Source organism: Vicia villosa, linkage group LG6 (genome assembly GCF_029867415.1).
Source record: "Vicia villosa cultivar HV-30 ecotype Madison, WI linkage group LG6, Vvil1.0, whole genome shotgun sequence".
Lineage (NCBI taxonomy): Eukaryota > Viridiplantae > Streptophyta > Magnoliopsida > Fabales > Fabaceae > Vicia > Vicia villosa.
Window position 1 is genome coordinate 75,854,616 of NC_081185.1, and position 8,353 is coordinate 75,862,968.

Consider the following 8,353-nt stretch of genomic DNA (forward strand, 5'->3'; position numbering starts at 1 on the left):
GCATTCTTTGTTCATTTCTCAACACTGATCGGGGAAGATGAAATGTAAACCACCTAGCCAGTAGTGGTATACAGCACATGAGGGTTCCTCGTTTCTTCATGGTACGAGTGTGTAGAGAATGTAGAATGTCTCCCAGCAATGTTGGTACCGGGTTACGGATTAGGAAAAGGTTGATGATGTGTACACTTATGAACTGGTCGGGATTTGGGAATAAAACCAACCCATAGATCAAAAGTGCCATAACTTCCTCAAAAGCTGGATAACTTTTGTTTTCTAGCAGTAGTCGAGCCTTTTCCAACAAGAACTTGGCAAGCAAACCCTTAACTCCACTCTTTGTTTCCCAATTGGACTCGATTTCTGATTTCCGCAGATGTAAAGCAGCAGCAATGACTTCAGGTTTTGGAATCCTTTCTAAACCAGTGAAGGGTAATTGATTTCGAACAGGCAATCCCATTAGTTCAGAGAATTCTTCCAAAGTGGGTACCAACTGGTAATCAGGAAAGGTAAAGCAATGATGTTCAGGGTCAAAGAACTGGAACAGGACCCGTATCATGTCTTCTTCAAATTTTGAGGTAACCAAATGGAGTAGGTGACCATGCCTTTCAGTGAATTGAACATTCCTGGGGAATTCTGACACTAAGTCTTTTAGTTCAGATGGTACCATTGAGATGTTGATTCGGATGTAATCTTTGGTGGCGGGAGCCATTACCTGCAAAAACAAAGGTAAACTCTTTGATCCTTGAAGTGTCTGGTGCAAAAAATGATATGCTTATGATGCAAACATGTGGCACACAAAAACAAATCAAACAATAGCCTTAGGTTTAAAGGCTTGCATGGAGCTGATAGGTGATACCCTCCCCACTGAAGTTGAGTTGGTTAAAACCTGTCCTAGAATAGTATTTGGGTTCTATGATCCTTGGAAGTAACATCTCAATACGGCGCTCGAGCGGCCGATCAAAATATTCCTCGAGGATAACTAACTTCGATCAATTTCAAAGCTAGCCACTTAATAGGCCACAAGTCAAGTTCAACTAAAAAGGTTCTAAGACAAATTAGTGTTTAATGACATTTCGGAAGCCTAATATACTCCTTGATCGTTTTCAAGGGACATTAGTATAAACCAAAGTGTCGCACTAACGATGACTACCAGATCAACCGTATCGGTACATGCCGTACAGTTTCCTTGGTCTAATGTCATATACTTAAGGTATCTCGAGATTCGGGTTAGAATCTTTCACACAAGCAAAATACCCAAGCAAGCCTTTGAAAAATAAAGCAATCAAGTCAAACAATTGAAAACATCGACCTATTCTCTTAAGGTAACCCCTTTTGAAAACATTTTGTTTTTGAAAGTATATCCCCAGCAGAGTCGCCAGTTCTGTGGACCTCCGATTTTTTTTTAATACCGGGCCATACCTCTGATCTGTAGAGATACGTGAACTGACTCTTTTTTATCGCTTAATGCTTTCGCATTTTTTTTTGAAAATATCACAGAGTCGCCACCGACCTTTTATTTTATCCAATTAAGGAAAGGTTTATAAAAGAAACAGAAAAAAGACCTTTAAGAAATTCTGGGTAAGGGGGTAGGTTATACAAAGGGAAGGTGTTAGCACCCTTTGTATCCATGGTTATCCATGGGCTCTTAAGTTTGCTTAGCTCACTTGTTTTTCGATCACTTTTCAATTGCTCTGAAATTGCTCATATGTGGTTTCAAATACCTTTGTAATTTGAATTTTGTAATGATCCGTGTGTGGATGTATACAAAATGCTTGTTTATCTTTCGAAAGATGTTTTGAAAAGAACGTTAACTTTGTAATAATCCGTGTTTGGATGTATACAAAGTATTGTCTTTTTTTGAAAGTTTTGAAAAATCAACATTGTATGAGAATTTTGTTTGTTTTGATTTGAGCAAGCAAACTAGGAGGTCTACCCTGAGTTGTAAGGTCTTTATCCTGTTTCCTTTAAAAATCTATCCTTTCACCGGATATAAAAGCAAGGTTCGATTTTGTACTCAAAACAGTGGAATTTTGACTTTGATTTTGAAAAGAATGAGAAGGATTACCTGAAGAGGTGCAAGTGTGATTGTGATTGGATTCAGATATTTATCTTTGAAGTTAGTGATCTAACGGTTCAATTTTATCTTTGACATACACGCAGTTTATATTTGCTGGAAATTAAAGTGCGGAAATGTAAAGTGCGGAAAGTAAATCTACGCTATTACATCGATTGTGCGGGAAATGTAAACTAGCCTATTTACATCAATTTGACATCCTATACATTTATCTAGGAATTTAAATTGCAAGAAAATAAAAGGCATGTTTTTTTGGTTTTTTATGATTTCTTTTAATTATAATTAATGCATGATTAATTAAATTAAAATGAAGAAAAAGATGAAAATTGATTTAAACCTAGAAATTAAGTTTAAAATATGTACAAAAATATTTGTCAATTAATTTTAAAACAAAACTAATTTTTTGGGTTTTTTGAAATTGATTTGAAATTGATTTAAGTTAATTAAAACATAATTATGCAAATAATTATACAAATAATTAAAACTTAAAAAGAAAATTATTCAAAATATGTACAAAATTAGTTTATAATATATAAACAATATTTAACACAAAGAACAATATTTTTTTATGATTTTTTGATTGGTTAGAATAATTAAAAAGCAAATATATAAATATATACTAATTAATTATGCAAAATATTGAAATTATAAAGAAAAATAAAATATTTTTATTTCATAAAATAGTATATTATTTTAGAAGTCTAAAAATATTTTTTGTGTATTTTTTGGATTTTTAAAACTATTTTTAATTAATTTAACAAAGAAATTAAAATAAAATAGAAAATAAAATAGAAATAAAAGGATACTGATCCTGTGTGGAAATTTATGAGGGAGTATGGTGTGCACGCGTGATCTGGAGCGTTGGATGAGTCATAAATGAGATCAGATGGTCCAGATGGTGAGGGAACATCACTTATGACACGCCTGCAAAACACTGAAACCAAGGGTTATATTTAAAAAAACGCGCGCGTCAGAACCAATAGGGAGGTGACACGTCTTCTTCTTCAACCTTCAGACAAGACTTTTAATAGCGCTTTCTTACCAAAAGCGCTGTAATTGGTTACTTACTAAACCTGCAAAATAGCGAATAGGGTCAAACGTACACACAAACTTGGCGCGACCTATCAGTTCAATTCGTTTGGTCCATGCGAATTCAATGGTACTAATTAGAACCTCTAATTTTGCCTAATTTGGAAAGCCCTAATTTTGAAGCTATGAACCCTAAAATGGTGATTTCGTTTGTACACGTCCAAACTTCAATTAAGTTTCCAGAAATGATCTACACCTCAAACCAAACTCAATAGTATGTCTACATCTTGTTAAACGTGTGTGAATAACCAGATACGAATTGATTTTAGTTTGAACAAATTTTGACCTGTGTAGCTCGATTCAGTGAGCTTCAAGGCTTGTAATTGATTGAGATAGCTTCAGTGATGTTCAAGGAACGTGTTTGAGTGTTTAGTTTGAATGGAAAGTGACTTAAACTTGGAATTCGAATTTCAAAATTCTTTGGATATTTTAAGAGATTACAAGTATGTTACAAGCAAGAGTTTTGCTCTCAATTTCTGTCTCTATTGTTACTGAAGTGCTATAGCCTATTTATAAGCATTAGAGTGCTTAGAAACTAAGCCAAAAGCATTGATGAGTTTTTTTGGAATCTTGACTTTTTCAACATTGGTAGCTTTGTCTTTAAGCCACCATGGCTTGATTTTCTTCTTCTCCTCTGCTGTACTTTGCTTTGGGACAGAGTTGAATGAGTCTTGCTTGGAAGACAAGCTATTCTTTATCCATTTCAATTTCTTTTTAATTTTAATCTTAAAATAAGATAAAATTATGCCAAAAATGGATAAAAAATGATGTGGGCTTAGCCTTGGTCGTGGGAGGCCCATAGTAACATGGAAATGATGTTTGAATGCTGAAAACTTGGCCCCTTTTGGAAAAAATGCAATTTTGAACAATGTTGGTTTCATGCATTTTCCCAAAATTTAGCCAACTTCAACAAGGTGTAAATCCCTCAATTTTTGTCATATGAAGGAGATCTTGCACTTTTTGGAAACCTCAAAGAGTCCTCTAACCAATGCCTTTGGTCTCATGTCAAAATGATTTTTGAAGCTCCTTGTGTGTCCTTTTGAAAAAAGTGTCTTTTTGTTGACTTTGAAAATGACCTGTAATGTCTTTGGTCATATTTTTCAAATGGTGAATCCAATGACCATGGGATCAATGGCATTTGAAAGATAATTGAATTTCCTTCAAAACAAGCTTTGGTTTGAATTTTTTGGATGAAGGATGAGAGAGTTATGATCAGTCAAAGTTGAGTTGACTTTTCAGGCAAAAACCCTAATTTTGAATCTTAGGGTTTTGTTGATTTTTGATCTTTCCTTGATGAATTATGATCATCCAATGATCAAATGATGAATCCTTTGACAAAATATGGACTTTGACAAAAAATTTCATTTTTGACTGTCTGTTGACTTTTTTGGTCAAACGGGTCGTCTGTTGACTGTTTGAGCTGCTGACGGTGCGTCTGAGTGAATTGAAGTTTGAAAATTTGTATGATGGTACTTTGAGATATATGGATGTGTATGAAATCCATTTGAGCTCTCAAAAACTTGTTGCTCCTGTAAAAACAAGAAAAACCCTGATTAGGGACTGTTTGTGTAGGAGACAGTTAAGCGTACCTGATTTTTGTGCAGTGCTGAGTTTCTGCTAATCGCGTGATATTCAGAAGACCTCTAACACAAAAATCTTGGAAATTTGAATTGTGTAAGATTGATTTGATTGATGGTACAAAACACTGAGAATTGTACTGCCAGCAGTTTGGCTGTCAACTGACTGTCCAGGTATTGATGCAGCAGTTAGAGTGAAAAATCAACAGTCAAAGTTAATTTTAATTTTTTTTTTGTTGTTTTTTTTTTGTTTTATGTTTGAAAAATTAAAATTTATTTACATGACTTGTTAGAAAAACACAGACATAATAAATAACTAATATTTACGGTATGCGGGCAAAATTACCGATAATAACCCTGAAAATCATTTAATGCACAGAAATAGGAATATTTGACTGGCAGAAAGCACACAAAATATTATCTTAGTAATTAAGCAATATTATGACAAATAGTACAACATTTAATACTGACAGTACAAATATCACATACTATATTGAACAGTACGACGAATAAACGGTACATTTAAGAAATAAGAAATACGGCAAATTTTAAGAATGACGATTGATAACCCATGCTATGAACAATAACATGTAGATGATTGGGAGCATAACCATTGCAGGTCCACACTCCTCAGGACTATGCAGGCAGAAGAAAGTCATGATCACCGTAGCAATGGTGATGACTGTAAGAAACAATGTCTCTATCCACTTTGCCATTCTTGTCAGGGAAGAAGAGAAAATAGATATGAGATAGGAATTTGAAAGATGAGTTGGAATTTGATGTGAGATTTTATGAAAGAAAATGAGAGGTATTTATAGAATGGAAAGAAGGAAAGAGACGTTGGGGAATGATGTGATTCCGTACAAAAGGAAAATTTGAGTGGAAGTAAGATTTGAAAGAAAGTGTATGATAGTGTTGGAAAAAGGAGAGATTTGATTTTTGAAAAAGAGATTTGAAAAGATTCTTGCTAATAATGGAATATAGTACAAAAATTAGTGGGAAACAAAAGATAATAATAATCTACTTGTTACCAGTACAGTCTGAGTTTCCTGATTCTGCGCCTGCAAAAAGATTTAACTCTGTACCAATTGTGTCAGTACTATTTATCTGTAAATAAATAAATAGCATGTGTGAAGTAATAAACAGTATTTGGCGTTTGCGTAAGAATAAATTCAACTGCAAGCCAAATTACTGTATAAGAAAAATTCTAAAAACTAAGTATTTCATATGTCAGGATATTTGTTGAAATAAAAATCCATGATTATATGAGACCCTTAATTTTCAGATTGGAGTTTTCTTTGAAAAATATGTGGGCAAATTTTGGGGTATAACACAGATCAACGCAGGTTTCCTCGTCACTTCAGAATACCCTCAGTGGTTAGCTAACATTGTTCCCGTTCCTAAGAAAGACGGAAAAGTCCGCATGTGCGTCGACTACAGAGATTTGAACAAAGCTAGCCCTAAGGATGATTTTCCTTTACCACATATTGATATGTTGGTAGACAGTACAGCAAAATCCAACGTTTTCTCGTTCATGGACGGATTTTCAGGATACAACCAAATCAAAATGGCACCTGAAGACATGGAAAAAACAGCTTTCATCACCCCCTGGGCACGTTCTGCTATCGTGTTATGCCTTTTGGACTAAAGAACGCAGGGGCAACTTATCAAAGGGCCATGACTACACTTTTCCATGATATGATGCATAAAGAAGTGGAAGTCTATGTGGACGACATGATTGCCAAATCAGAAAATGAAGAAGATCACATACAGAATCTGACAAAGTTATTTCAACGCTTACGGAAGTTTCAGCTTCGCCTGAACCCCAACAAGTGCACCTTTGGTGTCTACTCAGGAAAACTCCTTGGTTTCATTGTCAGCAAACGAGGAATTGAAGTAGATCCAGACAAAGTCAAGGCAATTCAAGAAATGCCTTCGCCCAGAACCGAGAAACAAGTTAGAGGATTTCTTGGACGTCTGAATTACATCTCGAGATTCATATATCTCATGACTGCAACTTGCGCTCCTATTTTCAAACTTCTACGGAAAAATCAAAGTTGCGTCTGGACAGACGATTGTCAGAAAGCGTTCGACAGCATTGAGGAATATCTGCTCGAACCACCCATCTTATCTCCTCCAGTGGAAGGAAGACCTTTGATAATGTACTTAACCGTCTTAGAAGACTCCATGGGTTGTGTCCTTGGACACCAAGACGAGACAAAGAGAAAAGAGCATGCCATCTACTACCTGAGCAAGAAATTCACTGACTGTGAATCCCGCTACTCCATGCTCGAGAAGACGTGTTGTGCTTTGGCCTGGGCTGCCAAGCGTCTCCGCCAGTACATGATTCGACATACTACTTGTTTGATCTCTCATATGGATCCAATCAAGTACATCTTTGAGAAACCTGCTTTAACCGGGAGGATTGCCCGTTGGCAGATGTTGTTATCAGAATACGACATTGAGTATCACGCACAGAAAGCCGTGAAAGGAAGCATTCTAGCTGAGCACCTGGCTCACCACCCACTCAATGGTCATGAATCAACCAGTTTCGACTTTCCGGACGAAGACGTCATGTACCTCAAGATGAAAGATTACGACGAGCCGCTACCAGACGAAGGACCTGAGATAGGATCCCAGTGGGGCTTAATCTTTGACGGAGCTGTCAATGCTTATGGACGAGGAATTGGGGAAATCATTGTTACACCTCAGGGTACCCATATTCCATTTACTGCCAGATTAACTTTCAAATGCACAAACAATGAGGCCGAATATGAAGCTTGCATCATGGGTCTCGAAGAAGCCATGGATCTAAGAATCAAACACTTGGATGTATACGGAGATTCTGCTTTGGTCATCAATCAAATCAAAAGAGAATGGGAAACACGCCAACCAGGGCTAATTCCTTACAAAGACTACGCGAGAAGATTGTTACCATTCTTCGACAGGGTAGATTTTCATCACATTCCTCGTGAAGAAAACAATTTGGCTGATGCATTAGCCACACTCTCTTCCATGATTAGGATAAATCATTGGAATGACATTCCTCAGATCGATGTTATGCGCCTGGATAGGCCCGCTCATGTGTTCACAGTAGAAGCAATCATCGACGACAAACCATGGTATCACGACATCAAGAACTTTCTTCAAAAGCAAGAGTACCCTCTTGGGGCGTCAAAGAAAGATAGAAAGACTTTGAGAAAGTTAGCTTGTAGATTCTTCCTGAATGAAGATGTTCTGTACAAGAGAAACTTCGACATGGTTCTGCTCAGATGCGTTGACAGAAAAGAAGCAGAAATACTCATGAGAGAAATACATGAAGGTTCCTTTGGTACTCACACCAATGGACATACCATGACAAGGAAAATACTGAGAGCAGGATATTATTGGCTGGCGATGGAGTCAGATTGCTACCAGTACGCAAATAGGTGTCACAAATGCCAGATCTACGCCGATAGAATTCATGTGCCACCATCTCTTCTCAACATACTCTCTTCCCCTTGGCCTTTCTCCATGTGGGGAATCGACATGATTGGAATGATCGAACCAAAAACGTCCAACGGACATCGCTTCATCTTGGTAGCCATAGACTATTTCACCAAATGGGTTGAAGCAG